Genomic DNA, 18,759 nt, shown 5'->3' on the forward strand with positions numbered 1-18,759 from the left:
ATAGTATCACGAGGATGTTAGCTAAAGGTTATATAGGAGTTTCAGGACAACATGATTGATAATGAGTTTCGAGGAATTAAGGGAGTAAGAAGTTGGTGGAATATTGGCACGATACGAGATATTTGGTGGAGAGTTGGATGACAATACAAATAAGATAGCATTGGGAATAATGTTGAGGTAATTTTGTGGATGGGTTTGATGTTCGTTATTTGCAATGTTAACCAAAAATAGGAGAAAAACCATGTTATTTTGATATGAGTGTAAGAGATTTGATATACGAGCAGTGGTAGCATTGTGGTGTTATCACTAGTGGTTAAGAGTGATGGTATATTAGAAAGGTAGCAATTCTAAAGAGGTTGATTTGGTAGGGACCTGATTGTTGTGTATGATTGTGAGAGGGTATAAGATGTGGTTAGATGAGGCGGATGCTATTAGTTGAATAGTGAAGGTATGGTTATATTTGGCAGGAAGTGATGGTTGTGCGAATGGGGGAATAGGTTATGAGGGGCATATGAGTTAAACTCGGGCGGCAGGTAACCTTTTTCGAGTGGTAACTTACGTGGTCAGGATTGACTAGTTGGTTGTGATTACGGGTCTATGATATGTGTAAATGTTTGTGTGAGGTTCTGACCTCACAAGAAGTGGTATGGTGTGATAATTATAAAGTTGTTTTATGAATGTTCTGTAATATATATATGTTGGACACGGTAATCTAATTGAATGATATCCAAAAAAGTAATAATTTGATTGATTTGACATGGCTAGTTATAATTTTATGTGTATTGATAACACATGTGTATTCCGTGAAATGGTAGAGATGATGTTCATGAGATACTTATCTGTCTATCCATATAATATGTTGCGTGGTGATTTAATAAAGTGGATTTGAGTATGCTGAGTCAGTATTTATGGGAATTGTATGCAGTTGTGATGTCTATCGGTGTGGTTGTGGTGCCTCGGGTGGTGATCCGGGCATAGTACATAGTGCTGTGATGCGGGTATTTTCGCACTACGGTGTGGTGTTGGTGGCGGTGTTGTGATGCCGTCACCGGTTGTGGTGGAGTAGGCGGGATGATTATGATTCGAGTTTCGAAAGTACATACCAGTTATACATAGATTGTTGTTTTGTTTGATGTTGCTCCCTGCGAGTTTCAGTTTGTGCAGATAGACAGTTGTCTTGTTTATTGATGTTTTCTTTACCAGGTTAAGTTGGGAATGTGGTAGAGTATGATATGAAATAGAGTTGTCTATGTTTTCGTTGTTGTCATGGGATAGTGATATTCTGTTAATGGGACACGGTTATGAGAGGTTGTTACAGTAATTTTGATCTTGTTTTCAGATGAGACATCGGTAGACATGGTAATAGAAAATGATTCGTGGAACATGTGTGGTAATGATCTGAAAGCGGCAGGTAGTTCATAATCTTTTGTTGAGATAGTGGGTGTAGGGTGTTGGGGGAATTAGTGTCATGTTAAGTTGTGTATGAGTTTCGCGGTAATGAAAGAAAGAACTTGAGGATCTAGTGTGCGTGTACGTAACGAGTGCGGATCGTGAGTTATGCTTCTGGGAGATAAGTGCCTTACATAGAGAGGTATGTTGTTTGGCAGTAATAATGAAGAGTGGGTATGGTGATTTGCTATGAGTTTATGGTATAGGTTAGGTGCTATGCCGAATGAGTTGAGGAATGGGAAATGTTTATGTATGGGAGCCTTGGATATAAGAATGGTGAGTGTTTGGTTTATAGACGGTTATCTTTGACATGTGGTGGTACAGAGGGTAATGAGATATAGATATGGTTTGGTATTAGTGAGTTACGAGGACGTAACATTTGTCTTAAGAGGAGTAGGATGCGATAAAACAGATTTTGATGGTTGTACATATGGTAATATATTCGGAAGTTGAGTCTTGATGTAGAATAAAAGATCGATTCGTGTTGTGGGTGATTTTATTAAAAGGTCATGACCGTGCTTGTAGTAGCGTGATGTTTAGGAGTGTGACGATATTTCACTAGTGTTGACAGTTGGATGATGAGGTTACAAGTGTGAGTAAACTTCGAGGACGAAGTTCATTTTTAAGGGTAGTAGAATGTAACATTCCGTTTGATGTCTATGAGTGTCTTGGTATTGGATTTGATAGTTGATGATATTATGGAGCTAGCAGCATTAGAGGATGGTAGTTGGTTATGTATGGAGTTGGTGTCGTGAGAGATATATATGTGGTAGATACGATATAGTGAGTCATGTTGTGGAAGTAAACATAGTTGGTGGAGTGGGTGTTAAGAGTTCATGTTCTATGTTCGGTCGAGTTCTTGAGTCCTTAGCTAAGTTGTTGTGTCTTGGTCGAGTCAGTATGGTTGTTTTTATGTATGGGTTGAACTTCGGGGACGAAGTTCTTTTTAAGGAGGGAAGACTGTAATACTCCGTATTTATGAGTCTTTGGGTACTCTATCGAGTAGGCCTTACTCTGTCGAGTAAGGGTAAGTTGCGTTTTAGAAAAGTTTCTGACCTGTTGGGTACTCGATCGAGTAGCTAGGATACTCGATCGAGTAAGGGGTACTCGATCGAGTACCTTGGGTACTCGATCGAGTAGCTAGGTTTCTGGGGGTTTTTCTCGGGTTTTGTTACTTATGCGATTAAGATATATAATCTTTCCGTCATCATTCTAAACACTTTTACAAAAACCTAATTTACTGTTAAAGAGAGAAAGCAAGTTCATTCATCTTCTTAATCGCATTGTTAGCAAATCCCGGAGTTTGGAAGGTCAGTTCTCGTCGTTGGTTATACCGTTGAGTCCCTTGCGTCGAGGGTAAGATCTATGTACCCTTTTTATTGTATTTCCTTCGATTTGGTTAAACCCTAATTTAGAGATTGGGGGTTTTATGTGTAGTATGTGATGTGGTAGTCTCTATATGTTGTATGATAGGAGGAGGGTTCATAGAAGAGGCTTTTGATTCAAAGTAGAGAGACCGTCTGATTGTGTACTTACCAGGTAGGATTTCCTACTCAGTATTAGTCCCATAATGGGATATTGGTGATGTGCTGTATTTGGTTGTTTGATATAATGATTGTACTGCGTTTGTGGTTGTGATTGCTGTTGATGGTTCTCGAGATGCGTTCTCGGCTGAGTGGGGTCACTTGCGGGAGTGACTTCACGCCCTAGTTTCGCCCTTCGTGGAACCCGCCACGGAAGGGGATGTGCACATTAATGGACAGGGTTATCGCTCACTATGTGGAGCGGGGATTTGGTGGGTACGGCTGCGGTCCCCCCATGGCAGGGTGGTCCGGTGGACGGTCGATGATTGAGATGATTGGAATTGGTTGGTTGTGTGTGTGTGACAGTTAAGCTGTCTGTTTATCTTATTGTTGATATATGTATTGAATTGTGTGATTAGTACTGACCCCGTTTAAATGTTTTAAAAACTGTGGTGATCCATTCGGGGGTGGTGAACAGTTATTGAGCAGGTATGATATGACGCGTATGGGGTAGCTGGGATGAGTCATCACGTGGCAGTTAGAATCTTCCGCTGTGTCAGACGATGTCTAGTAGCTTTGATAGTTTTAGCAGTAGACCGTCTGAGAACCTTATAATTCCTTTTATTAGTTTTGGTTTTGAGCATGTAATCACTTAAACTATAATTACTTTAAAAGTACATTTCTTTATTGTTTTATGATATTCATTGCCTCGGGCAACCGAGATGGTAGTATCCTTATACCTGAGTGGTCCTGGTAAGGCACTTGGAGTATGGGGGTGTTACAATACCATTGACGTTACACATTTCTGTTTCCTCAAAGAACTTTCATTTCCTTTGATCATGAGGCTAAGGCACCCTCCTTACACATTTTGTTTGGATTGGTATCCCTCTCGAAAATCGAGGTTTTTGATCGCTTGGTGTGTAACCCACCCTTTTAAGCCAAAACCCATGTCAGCATTATGCATAATATAATGAAACTGCGAGTACTTATGTGTTATGTGATCATAAGTCCTTCTGTAATACCCCGTTCTTTAGTAAATGTGATGTTAATAATTTATGTACTTTTAAATAATTAATTACAACAATTATAATTAATAAATCAAAATAAGACGAGAAGTATAGTAAAATAAAATAATAAATGAGTCGGGAAAGAAGATGGGTCGAGTAAATTGGAAGTGTAAATGGGCCAAGCTTGTGTAGTAGTTGTATAGCCCATGGAGAATAACAATCATAATAGTAATCGTATTTCATATAATAAAATAATAAATAATGGAATAACGAGTCGATATGGCAATTGGATAATAATAATATATCACTTGGAAAGGGTTTAAGGAGACTATGAGAGCTGTATTTGTGCCTGAACATATTAGGAGTAAGATGAGAGCTGAATTTGATTCTTTTAGGATGACTGATGAGATGATAGTAGAGACTTACTATAACAGGTTTATGGAATTGTCAGAATATGTAGCTGATTTGAATTTTAGTGATGAGATGTTGGCACTCAGGTTTGAGAAAGGGTTAACAACCACTATTAAGAAGAGGCTTGCAGCTGGTCAGCCAAGTACCATGGATGATGTTTACCAGAGAGTTGGTCATGCGGAGAGGATTGCAGATATGTTAAAGGAGGAGAAGAAGGAGAAGGAAGGGAAGAAGGAAAAGGGAGAGAAAAGAAAGACTGAAGCTGTGGGTGATGAGGGAAGTAAAAAGACATATGGTGGATTTGGGTATGGTGGGAGTGTGGGAGCTGTTCGTGGAGGTGGTAACTCGATGTTTCAGGCATGCTACTCTTGTGGCAAATACGGACACAAAGCAAGGGAATGCAGATCGACGGCAAAGTCTAGTAATGGAAGGGGAAGCTATAGCAATGAGAATCGTGATGGAGGTTACTATACTCCTATGTCAGGTTATGGGAGCAATCAAAAGTCAGGAGGTTGGAGTAACCAGAGAAGCTATGACAATAGACAAGGCAATAGAGGTGACCAGAGTAGTGGTGGAAAGGCATTTGGAATAGCTAGTACGGTACAAGGGAATGGGGAGAAGGGTAACTAGTATTTGTTGAGAGACTTAGAGTTTTATCATTTAAAAAGTATTTAAGTTGTTGGTAGTTTTAATTAAGTAGTAGTAGTTCCGAAACTTCGGGACGAAGTTTATTTTTAGGAGGGTAGAATGTGATACTATATTTATTTTGATTTACTAAACTTTGCTTATGTGATTTTATACGGATTTTATCAATATTTTATATAGTATACATGTGCGATTGTCCTTATAAAGTAAGTGTGTGATGATAGCATTTTTGTTGAAGTGTATGGAGTTAATGTTTTGGGTAGTCTGGGTGAACTTCGAGGACGAAGTTCTTTTTAAGGAGGGAAGACTGTAATACCCCGTTCTTTAGTAAATGTGATGTTAATAATTTATGTACTTTTAAATAATTAATTACAACAATTATAATTAATAAATCAAAATAAGACGAGAAGTATAGTAAAATAAAATAATAAATGAGTCGGGAAAGAAGATGGGTCGAGTAAATTGGAAGTGTAAATGGGCCAAGCTTGTGTAGTAGTTGTATAGCCCATGGAGAATAACAATAATAATAGTAATCATATTTCATATAATAAAATAATAAATAATGGAATAACGAGTCGATATGGCAATTGGATAATAATAATATATGATAATTCATATAATAATAATAAACAATAGTTATGTAATAATAATAATAATAATAATAATAATAATAATAATAATAATAATAATAATAATAATAATAATAATAATAATAATAATAATAATAATAATAATAATAATAATAATAATAATAATAATAATAATAATAATAATACATATTGTTAATTAGTAAGTTTCCTAATAAGACTACCTTCTACTAGTATAAAAGCAAAGATAGACCTGCCATATAGTTTTATTCATATAATTGCACAAGTAGGGAGATCTGTAGAAGAAAGAGGAAGAGAATAAAGCTTTATTATCGTCTCAAGGTAAGACCGTCTTATTATATAATATATTGATTTTTGTAACAATTATAACACACCCTAGATACCCGTATGAATTGCGTTGACCATGACCTCGACCCAAGACCACCGTAGCTGACCCCGGACTTATTTTGATCACCGTTGACCGGTTGGGGTTAGGGTTTTATAGGGTGATTGTTGTGGTTGCGGTTTCGGTGGCAACCGTGGGTTATACACGGGTTTAGACCTTGCCTCGCTTGTTTTAAGACCAAACCTGGGTTGGGGTTGGTCCGTGGTGGTGCGTCGACCTCGGTGGGTAGTCAGGGGCTGTCAAAGCTGGTGGTTTGCGTAGTGGTGGTCGGAATTTCGAAGGGTGGGTGTTCCTTGCGGGTTGCGGGTTTTGTTGTTATTGTTGAACCGCGTGTAGGATGGGAGTTGCAAGACCACCGTGCCTCGAATAGACTAAACCTGGGTTGGGGGTTGTCGTGGGTGTTAGGCCTAGTGTTTTAGGCGGTGGTTGGTGGCAGTTTGGCCGATTTTCTCGAATAGTTGACGGGTTTTCGCGAAAACAGGGGAGGTGTGATTGTTGTTGGTGTCGTGAGTGTTGATGTTTAGGGTGGTGTTGTTAGGACGTGAGATGGTGGTCGTGTGGTGGTTGCAGGGGTGTGTGTGTCGGGTGGAAGTGGTGCTGGCCAGGGTGGGGCCACCGTGGCTTGGTGGTCCACGGTGGAGGCGGAGCAAGGAGGGGCTGCCGTGAAGGGTTGTTAGGCGGATGTTGTGGCTTAATGTGCGTAGTGTATGGGTTTTTGTTTGTGCATGGTTTCTTGTACGATAAGTTTATAAATTAGTTTTAGTTATAGTTCGGGATTTAAGTTGGGTTTAAAACGGGTTTTTAAATTAATAATTACGTAATAATCTATAAGAGAACATAATTGACATAATTAATTTATAATTGATTGAATTATTTAAATAAAGTAAATAATTAGTAATTATAATTATTATTTGTCTAGGTGACGGAGCTGTGAGAAGCTGTGTTAGTTGAATTTTTATTTACTCGGCTTTGCGCGTTATTGGAATTTGCTGACGAGGTAGGATAACTACTCAACTCGTTTTCTTTTGTGGGATTGAATGGATGCATAAATTATTATTTTTGGATTATTGTGGTTGTTTATTATTGGATTGAACTATTCGTATTGGCATACTATTTTATCGGTTATCCTCAGTCTTGGACTGAGACGACGTTTGTGTTTATATTGCGGGATATGAGATTGTTATGAGATTATCCTCAGTCTCGGACTGGGACGACGATGAGTTATGAGATATCCTCAGTCTCAGACTGGGACGACATTTGTGTTTATCCCCGGGCCAGGAGTTGGCGGGACGACGGTGTGGTGGAGCCTCGGTCAAGGACCGGGACGACTAGTGTGGTTATGATGGGAATTGGTAGTGGTATTTATTCCACGTGTTTTCATCTGTTAGTTTGTATATTTAATGTTGTGTGATTATCCTACTCAACCTCGTGGTTGACAGTGTATTCGTGAACACGTGTATGAACCATAATGGGAGCAGATTTTGATGTGTACTAAAGATTAGCTAACTTGGGAGCATTGGGACGTGAGCTCGACTTGGACCATAGTTGCTGTCTAGATCACTTAGTGACTTATACAATTTTATTTAAGTAATTTCCGCTGCGTAATATATTGTAATGTTAAGGTTTAAATTTAATCGGTTGGCAATGTAATAAAACCATTATTTCAGTTAAAGTTAATAAAGTACTTTGGTTTGTTTTAATTTGTATCATTTACCTCGGGCAACCGAGATGGTAACAGTCCTATTTATTGGGAATGTCTTGCTAAAGGCTCCTAAATAAATGGGGGTGTTACACCTTCCGTGTCATTTCAAACTTTCAAAATACCCATTTTTCGCGCCGTTATAATGGCCGTTTCAAACCTCGTCTTTTGCCGACCGTTACAAAAACAAACCTTTTTTACGCCGTCATAATGACGATTTTCAAACTTGGTTTTTACAACCGTTTCAAAGCACCTTTTTATGCCGTTATAATGGCCATTTCAAAACCCGGTTTTAATAACCCTTTCAAATGCCCCTTTTCATGCCGTTGTAATGACGATTTCAAACCTTGGTTTTCACAAACCATTTCAAAATACCCTTTTACGTCGTCATAATGGCCATTTCAAACCTCGGTCGGTCGCCGACAGTTTTATTCTCAAAGCGCCCTTTTTTGCCGTCATAATGACGAATTCTACCCTCGAATTTTCAAAATTCAAAATCAATTTTCAAACAAAAACGTTTTTCAAACGTCGAAGATTTCAACCCGTGCAACTTTCCAAATTTCAAATCTCGTTTTCGAAATCAAATTTGCTTTTCTAAGCCATCGTAATGACAATTTCATTTCTCACAATTTTCGATTTGCATACCGTCTTTCAAAGGTTAATAAGGTTTTCTAACCGGTCGTAATGACGAATTCAATCTTCATAATTTCCAATTTCAAATCACTGAAAACAATTTAAACTGTTCCCAAATTTCCAATCAAAACTTAATCATTTGAAAACAAATTTAACCGTTTTCAATTTTCAATTCAAAATCAAAATTTTGAAAACAAATTTAACCGTTTTCAAATTTCAAATCCAATTTCAAACCATTTGAAAACAAATTTAACCGTTTTCAAATTTCAATTCAAAGTCAAATCTTTGAAAACAAATTTTAAAGGTTTTCAAATTTCAAATCCAATTTCAAATCTTTGAAAACAAATTTAACCATTTTAAAATTTCAATTCAAAATCAAATCTTTGAAAATAAATTTAACCATTTTCAAATTTCAAATCCAATTTTATTCATTTGAAAACAAATTTAACCGTTTTCAAATTTCAATTCAAAATCAAATCTTTGAAAATCAATTTAACCGTTTTCAGATTTCAAATCAAAAATCAAATCTTTGAAAACAAACTTAACCGTTTTAAAATTTTCAACCCAATTTTAAATTCTTTGAAACAAATTTAACCGTTTTCCTGGCCATTGTGATGACGATTCCAAATTCTTCAATTCTCGATTTTCAAATCCGTGATTCGGAATTTCAAAAATCGTCATCGGAAACAACACATTGTTTTAAGAGCCCCACTCTTCTAAAGATCCCCACTCTTCGAAAGCCATCCATAGAACGACAAATGAATCTTTTGAAAATTCCTATTTTCGAAAATTTCAGTCCACCTTTCTGATTCAGCCTCGAGTCGATTAAAGTCCAGTCGATTTCAAGTCAATTCGTCTAGATAACGTCAAGTCTCCACCGAAGTTAGTACCTAACTTCTGGTCTACATCGTGTCGCCTAATTGTCGAGACATCTCCAATGGCTTTAGCAGAGTTAAAACCTATCGCGTATTAAACCCGCACTTCCCCTACATTACGGGTCAAAGGTTAAGTTTGTGAAATGTGTTGTCCAACGGCGTCACGCCAGCAACAAACTTCCAAATCTCGTCATAAGTCGTCTGTCTAGGCATCACAATGCCAAAATCGACACTCGAGTCTAAATTCAACATCTTGCACCCAGAGTTCAAAGACAAGAGGTCATTCACGATCTTTAATGAACTAATAACCTAGTCACATCGTCGCGTCTATAACAAAACTGCCTTTTGTACATATGTGTCGTACTTGCCTTTGTTTGTGAAATCCCTTTCCAAGACAGGTTGTAACGCCTATCATTATATCAAATATGAATCCCTTGGGTGCCATCAATCGCCAACCAGGAACTCAAGAAACTGATCATCCTGCATCCGACATGACTTCTGCTGAAACCAACAATGTGGTCCTTCGACTCCTAACTACCGTGGAAAACTTCAGCACTCGTCTCTCCCAAGTTAAGGATAAAATGATAACCGGGAAATTTCCCTCTTCTGATATTAAGCAAAGGGTTAAGCACCTTAAAAATCTACTAGCCAACGACAAAACCAACCCTACCTGGAAGGCTACCAAAACCATAGAAGCCAAATCCTTGGGTGCTCCACCAACCAAAACCAAGCGACCTCATAGGTCCTTCCCTGATTCGGGTATGCCTTATGCCACAGCCTTGGAAAGGCTAATCTCCAAAGGAAAGCTCAAACTTATTGGTCCAACTCCAGACCCTCTACCAAACAAGCGAGGACGTAGATGGGACGGAAAACTGTTTTGTCAATATCACCAAAGTCGCGGACATGACACTGAAATGTATCTCCCCCTAAAATATGTCATCAATGATATGAATGAAAAGGGAGAATTACCACAACCTCCCTCGGCAAACGACCAAAAAAACCCACCAGAAAACCCTATTGGACACAGCGAGGAATCTTCCCTGGATTGCTCTCACCTAATCTCTCCTAACCCTGAGAAAATTCATGCAATTGATGAGGATGGCATACAAAGCGCTATAATGATGCTCCCCGTCTCCATCAACAACGTATTTGTAACGCCCCGTAAACAACAGGAGTACAAAATGATATGTTTTATTAATAGCAGCGAAAATTACAGAGCGTTACCGCCGTATTTCCCCATACAGAGAAATACAAGGCTTAAATTATTCTTTAGTACAACCAAATAATTAGTAACAAGTCTTATTGCTAAGATTATATTATTATGATACATTATTCTTATTCTATTTTCTTGCGTCAACCTCACTCATGCCCTTCCCTGTTTCCTGTACCTGAAAAAGATTAATAAAATAAAGGGTCAACCAACCACAGGTTGAGTATATTTCCCATAACCTTCAACTCAAATTAATATTATTCGGGTCATTATTATTGAACAAGGCCACATTACGGAGCCGAGACTCCCTTAGACTATGCCCTCCTCCGTGTACATAGGATAACAATCTTTTCCTCTTTTTCTCTTTTTCTCTTTTTCTCTTTTTCTTTTTCTCTTTTTTCTTTGTTTATTCGGATATAACGGGGCGGAGCCAATTGCCGAGTCCCCTGCCGAGCCCAATTCAAAGCTCACGTCCATGTACACGGGATAAAATAATAATGTGGTCTGGTCCGTTTCAATAATAATATCCCCGGATGCTACATTGGCCAAATGTACATCTTAGCGATGGTATTTTAACATTAACATTATCATGTGAGCATTATAACGTTAATTATTAACACAAAAAGTACCACAGTCATATCTCACGTAAACCACATTACGTAAATTATACAAGTGTAACATAAATTTATCACATAAACAATCATTCACGTACATTATAATATTAGTTAAGTAATTATGACGATAACTTACTTACTCATTACATTAACTTAAGATGAAAGGGTAGGAAATATACCTTTTACAATTGTTCAAGTACCCCGAATACTAGTCTTTATGCTCTAACTAGCTAGTTGGTTATTTTTGTTGTGTGTGCATGCATTTTCAGAGGGCTTTATGTCCTTTTATAATGAAATTAAGTCGGTGGAAATAGTGCCCTACCTTCCTACCTATGCCTTACGTGTGTTTTACCCTAGCCAAGTAAAACCTATGTACCATTCTACATTTGTACGTGGAAAGCATTCCAACCATGCACATATGTTATGTTGTTTCCCAAATTTGGACATGTGACGCAAAAGAACATATAATATGTTGTATTCTTTGTAAAATATCTAGATATTTTATCATACGGGTTATTTTCTTTGAGATAGGTTTAGTAAAAATTTCACGAGTAAAATTATTATTGAATTGGATTTCAACCGAACTATTTTATTCTTATTTTAGTGTCTGACCTGTACTAGACTATCATGTCTTTTAAATTTTATTGGGTCAATATCTTCTTCCAGGTGGGATCCATTTCATTTTGTGCTCTCTCAACTCCACATTGATAAAATTTCTTTCCCTTTTCAGCGAATAATTTACTTAAATCTATTAAATAATATAATTTTATTCGGGATATCACATTCTACCCCCCTTAAAATAAGTTTCGTCCTCGAAACTTGGAGTATTACCTTATTGGAACAGATAAGGACATTGGCTTCGCATTTTTTGTTTTGTTTCCCAAGTTGCTTCTGTGTCATCGTGATATGACCACAAAACATTTACTAGTGGAATAACCTTGTTTTGAAGAGCCTTTTCTTTGTGATCTAAAATTTGAATCGGTTTTTATTCGTAGGTTAGGTCATCCCTAACTCGCACTGGAGGTAAATTAATGACGTGACTCGGGTCGGGGTCATACTTTCTTAGGAGTGACACATGAAAAACGTCATGGATTCTAGAAATTGCTATTGGAAGGGATAATATATAGGCAACATTTCCAACTTGCTCCACTATCTCAAATGGTCCTATATATCTTGGGCTCAATTTTCTCTGTTTCCCGAATCTAATAACCCCCTTTGAAGGTGATACCTTGAGGAAAACTGAATCACCTACCTTGAATTCCACTTGTCGTCTCTTAGGGTCAGTATAACTCTTTTGACGACTCTGAGCAGTTCTCATTTTCCCTTGTATGAATTTTATCTTATCTGTGGTCTCTTGAATTATATCTGGTCCAATGATCCTCGACTTATCAATATCACTCCGACATATTGGAGATCTACATTTTCTCTGATACAAAGCCTCAAAAGGTGCCATTCCAATGCTAGCATGGTAACTATTATTGTATGAGAACTCTATCAAGGGCAAATGTTGTTCCTAAGACCCCTGAAATTCTAGGGCACATGCCCTCAACAAATCCTCTAGGGTTTGAATTGTTCTCTCTGTCTGTCCATTGATCTGTGGATGAAAAGTCATACCAAAGTTCAAATGACTTCCTAGGGCATTTTGAAAACTTTTCCAAAATTTTGCTAAAACGTTTGTGTCATGATCCAACACAATTGTTTTGGGAACTCCGTGTAATCTAACAATTTCTTTTATGTATTTCTTTGCCAACTGTTCTGAGTTCCACGTGGTTTTTGTTGCTAAAAAGTGTGCACTCTTGGTTAATCGGTCTAAAATTACCCATATCTCATTCATTCCCTGGGCCGTCGGAGGTAATCCTGTCACAAAATCCATTGCTATTGACTCCCATTTCCATGTGGGAACATCTAAAGGCTGCAAAAGTTCTCCTGGCCTTTGATGTTCGATTTTTACTTGTTGACAGGTTAGACATTTTGGATAAATTCTGGAATCTCCATTTCATATTATTCCACCAAAACATTTTGCGGAGGTCCTTGTACATTTTGTTACCCCCTGGATGAATCGAATATCGTGTGCAGTGAGCTTCCTCTAAAATCTTTTTCTTAAGGGTTTCATTATTAGGTACACACAACCGATATTGAAACCAAAGTGACCCGTCATTTTGGATGATGAACCCATGGAATTTCCCTATCTTAACGTTCCTCCGAATCCTTTCTAATTGGGGGTCAATCTTTTGGGCCTCGTTTATTTCCTCGTTAAGGCTGGTCTCACTTCTAAGGCTCTTAGCTGCCAGACACAAACCTCGGCATCCGTTTCGGCACATAGATTTTTATTGTCTTCTTGGATGATGATTTGCTCACCCATAAGCGAGTTAACAGTACGACGTTTACGGCTACGTGCATCCGCAACCACGTTTGCTTTAGCTGGGTGGTATTGGATGCCTATTTCATAATCCTTGAGAAACTCAAGCCATTTAAGTTGTCTCATGTTAATCTCCTTTTTGGGTGAATAAGTATTTCAAGCTCTTGTGATCTGTGTAGATACGACACGAAACTCCATAAAGATAGTGTCTCCAAATGTTTAGTGCAAAGACCACAGGGCTAACTCCAAATCATGGGTAGGGTAGTTTTGTTCGTAAGGTTTTAGCTGTCTAGATGCATAAGCAATCACCTTCCCATTTTGCATTAACACGCAACCCAATCCTTGTTTTGAAGCATCGCTGAAAATTTCAAACCCGTCTGTGCCATTTGGAAGGGTAAGAACAGGTGCCGAGGTAAGTCATCTCTTAAGTTCACTAAATGCTTTTTCACATTTCTGACTCCACTCAAACTTGGTACTCATCTTTATAAGGTTTGTGAGTGGCTGGGCAATCTTTGAAAAATCCTCCACAAGGTGGCGATAATACCCTGCTAATCCCAAGAAGCTATGTACTTCCGTCACGTGTTTGGGTTTAGGCCAATTTATAATTGCCTAAACCTTTTGGGGATCCACTTGCACAACTTTCTCTGAGATAACGTGCCCTAAGAAAACAACTTTGTTTAACCAAAACTCGCATTTCTTCAACTTAGCATATAACTTATTCTCCCTCAACGTCTCCAAGACTATTCTCAGGTGTTTACCATGCTCCTCTTTGGTTTTGGAATAGACAAGGATGTCATCAATGAAAATAACCACAAATTTGTCCAAGTATGGCCTAAAGACTTTATTCATAAGATCCATGAAGACCGCAGGGGCATTGGTAAGACCAAAGGGCATAACTACTGATGCGTGTCATTTATATGATGTTTTACATCCCTTTTTACACGCATTTCAGAGCTCATTTGTGTAGTTTAAGCTACCATTTCCCCTATTTCCGTCTACTTTCGTGTTTTTGTATATTATTGCAGAAATGTGAAGAATTCAGCGGAAATCAAGCTAAATCCGTCCCCGAGTATCCTGCATTTCATTTGACGTGAAGTATTCACTTAAGGAACGAGTTTGGTGCGCATTTCAAGGCCCAAAAGACAAATCCACGAGAAGTTAGAAGTCAAGTGTCAGCTACATCAGTCGATCGACCACTGCCTTCAGTCGATCGACCAACCCACGGGTTCCGTAGCCTCTTGTTCAAAGATAGACCGATCGATCGATCATTCCCGATCGATCGACCAAACCGATACTTCAGACGTGAATTAAAAGATCGAGGAACTTGAAGCCCATTTTATCTAGGTTTTGGAAATAAGAGCTACGTTGTATTCTATATAACGTAAGCTAGGTATTCAGAATATGTATCAAATTTTTATTGAAGTTTAGCATACAGTTCTATAGGAAATAATTAGGGTTCCGAATATTGTTTCGTATACAAGTTACTTTTTGCATTCGTTTTCTGGATTCGATTCCTGCAACTCTTCCTTTCGGTATTCTCTTATTCTTGTTTCAGCTCATCCTTATTATCGTTGATAGTATAGAAATTGCTAGTTAGTTTCCCGAGGCCATAATTATCGTTTTATGATAATCTTTTATTCCGTTAATTCAAGCATGAAATCAGTAGTTTTAATCCTTAATATTATTGTTGTTTCCACTATAGTCATGAGTAGCTAATTTATTCGTGCTAGGATGTAGGGGATCTGTAGGATTAGGCGGCGTAGAATAGTAGACTGAAATCGCGTGTCAGTCGATCGACCGCCATACCTGGTCAATCGACTGGCCACGTGAGGTTTTCCCTTCGTTTTAATTGATTTAATTTCTATATTTGACGAATCGAGTGCACACGACTAGTTGAATGTTTAGGATATGACTGACCCATTAGATCGAAAGATAGGGAAGGTTGATTGACCACCAATTAAAATGACTAAACTATGCTGAGATCGAAAGATAGGTAAAGTTTAGGTTGTTAGTCACTTTTCAGGACGAAAGTCAGTATTAGTGATATTAGGGTCTTGTAGCGAGATCGAAAGATTCTACTTGTTAAGAGTGGACCGAGAGGACCTCTTGTTTTCCCGCCTCATGTGTTTGATTTAGACCTACTTAGTATGCTGCCGCCGAATCTATAGGTGAACCGACCATCCCAGTACCTTTCTTTTATCTGTTTTATCCGTTTATTTAGTTTTTTGTCTTTTATTGCCTATTTGCTATAGACCAAATCAACTCAACCCCCACATTCGTTACCTTAGACTAGAATTAGACAATTATTAATTACATTCGCCTCCCTGTGGTTCGACCCTGTTACCACTAGCTTCTGTTAGTCTTAATAGGAAATATAAATATTATTTTTGGTACTCACTATGACGGGTATCAAATTTTGGCGCCGTTGCCGGGGAGGCAATTGTTCTAATTTTTAGTTGTTTTATTTTAGTCTGTTTCTTAGTTAAAGGGACATTCGTTCCTTAAACTATTCTCATATTCTTCTTGTAGTTTCATCTTATGCGCAGGTCACAGGGTGGTGAACTACTACCGATCAATCCTGAGATTGAAAAGACCCTACGTGAGTTGAGGCGATCATCTAGGATATTGCCGACAGAGGAAGAGCTGAGTACTCTGTCTAGTTACTACGAGAACGCTCTATTTGAGGAGGATCCACATTCATCTCCAGTTTCTAATTCATCGGCTGAGACAGTCGCTTCTCCAGACTTTCTAGAAATGGCTGAAGAAGCAACTATTGCCAGTCACTCTGAGCCGACAGCTGCGAATCTCTATAAGGGATTTGCTTTACCAGGGACGGACCGGAAATTCGAGCCGAAGCCGTCCTATATCAACTTGGTTGAGAGAAACCAGTTTGGGGGAGCTGCGAATGAAGATGCAGCTAAGCATATGGAGACATTTATTGATTATTGCTGTTCCATACCCCCACCAACCGGTGTGACCCAGGACCAGGTGAAGGAGACCATGTTTATATTCTCTCTTTGTGATGCTGCAAGGGAGTGGTATAGAGACCTGGATCGAGCTGCCAGTGGGATAACTGATTGGAATTCGTTGGCCTTGGCGTTTTACAAGAAGTATTTTTCTGCCTCGAAGACCAATGCCATTAGAGCTCAGATCACGAGCTTTAAACAGGGCCCTGGTGAGAACTTTCATGAAGCATGGGTCCGTTTCAAGAAGTTGGTGCGAACCATTCCGCACCATGGATCCGAAAAGTGGAGTCTATGCAATCAATTCTATAATGGGCTGTATGACGATCAGAGGGCTATCTTGGATGCTGCGGCCAGTGGCCGATTCCAGGAGAATATGGGAGAGACTAAGGGGTGGAAGATCATTGATGACTTAGCCACCCATAAAGCTGAGTATGGGAATTCCCGGGGGAATCAAAGGAGAAGTGCTGAATCTCCTTCTATGGCTGCACTTGAAGCTCTCACAGCTAGATTTGACAAGTACGAGTTGGGAGGAGCTTCGAAAGGAGGTATTTACCATGTAAATCTTTGTGTCGACGGTCCTTTAAATGTCTCGTAAAAGATGTGGAGCCGAGGGACATGTTTCAGAAAATTGTCCCAGTCCCTTTGAGTCTTGTGTTGCCTTTCAACATTATAGGTAGACAAACACTTACTATGAGCCGAACGTCCACCCAAACTTGAGGTGGAGTAGCCAAAATGTCTTAAATCCTACTCAAGCCCCACAGCAGCAGCAGCATCAAACTTATGTGCCCCCTCATAAGCAACAACAGTTTCAAAAACCTCCCTATGTGCCGCAGCAGCAACAATCCCAAAATTCCGACTTTGCTGAGTTAAAGAATATGTTGCAAAAGGAGTCCCAAGCTAGAGAGGCCGGGATGAAACTACTAGAGAGCCAAATTGCTCAATTGGCTAGCAAGAGTACAACTCGAGCTCCGGGACACTTACCGACTTAGACGGACCAAAAAGAGACCCTTAATGCCATCACTTTGAGGAGTGGGTCTACCCTTGAGGGGCCCGTCATGGTCGAGGACCCTGCTGCAAAAGATGAGGCGAAACCGAGTCAAAGGAAAGCTGGAACGAACAGTGGAAAGAAAAAGGCGTCTACCAGGTATATCAGTCGATCGACTGATACACCCGGTCGATCGACTGAAGCGCGCAAGGAAACAACTTCTGGAACTGTAGAACTCAGTCGATCGACTGAGCAACATGGTCGATCGACTGAGGATGCTGCTGATAGTGAACCTTTTCGTCCTCCGATGCCCGATAACTTGAGGGATCACTTGTTTCGGGGTACGACTGCCCCAAAAATATTGATGTCAGACCCGACTGCTGATGGGTCCATTCCGGTTCCGAAGTACGACCCTATGTCAATTAATGGTTCACATTTGAGACGGTCTGAAGAAGGGTCAAGCTACAACAAGGAGAAGGTTGTGGACTTTCAGCCTAAGTCCACCGATGCCGGCATGAGAGATTTAGAGGAGAGGGCTAAGTTGCTTCTTACAGTCCCTTATCCAGAGAGATTAGTGCCGACAAAGAAACATGTATCTTTCAATAAATTTGAAAATGTTGTTCGTAGTCTAAACGTACAAGTACCTTTCCTAGAATTAGTTAATCAAGTGCCTGCTTACATGAAATTTATGAAGCAATTACTGTCTAAAAAGAAGTCACTTGAAACTGTGCATACTGTCGCACTAACTGAGGAGACATGCTCTTATTTGTCCCATACTGCACCCCTTAAGCTAGAAGACCCGGGTAGTTTTTCAGTCCCGTGTAATATTGGCACCTTTCCTATTGAAAAAGCCTTATGTGACCTAGGAGCCAGTATTAGTGTAATGCCCTTGAGTCTTGCTAGGAAGTTAAAGTTGAATAGGTTTGCAGTCACAGACATGACAGTACAGATGGCTGATCGCTCTGCGGTCCAGCCAATAGGAGTCTTAGAGGACATCCCCGTGTAAATAGGGAAGTTTTTCTTCCCTGTTGACTTCGTTGTGCTTGATATGCCCGAAGATGCACACATACCTATCATACTAGGTAGACCATTTCTGCACACTGCTGGTGCAGTTATTGACGTCGGTTCGGGTACTTTGACCTTTAAGGTAGGGAAGCATTCCATTGTCTTTGCCCATACAGCTAGGAAGAAAGACCCCATGTGGCCTGTCACTTGCAATACGGTTTCTGAAAAGAAATCCTATTTTATACTTCCTGATATGCCTGTCTCTATTCCTACTCCTGTTGTGACACCTCCGCCCCAGACTGGGAGCAAAGTGGAGGACGATTCTACTGTTTTAGATATTGCAGGAGCTGGTTTGGGGAAGGAAGAGCCATATGTTGCTCCAGCC

The 18,759-nt window shown here is 39.3% G+C and overlaps 1 non-coding gene across 1 annotated transcript; it reads right to left on the reverse strand.

The window, feature by feature from the left end:
* Window positions 1-16,553: 16,553 nt before the first annotated feature.
* Window positions 16,554-16,660, reverse strand: LOC141625339 (small nucleolar RNA R71). Its single transcript, XR_012535125.1, has one exon. It is a non-coding gene; the product is annotated as a small nucleolar RNA R71 (small nucleolar RNA).
* Between the last annotated feature and the right edge of the window lie 2,099 nt (window positions 16,661-18,759).

Source organism: Silene latifolia, chromosome X, assembly GCF_048544455.1.
Source record: "Silene latifolia isolate original U9 population chromosome X, ASM4854445v1, whole genome shotgun sequence".
In the NCBI taxonomy this organism is placed as follows: domain Eukaryota; kingdom Viridiplantae; phylum Streptophyta; class Magnoliopsida; order Caryophyllales; family Caryophyllaceae; genus Silene; species Silene latifolia.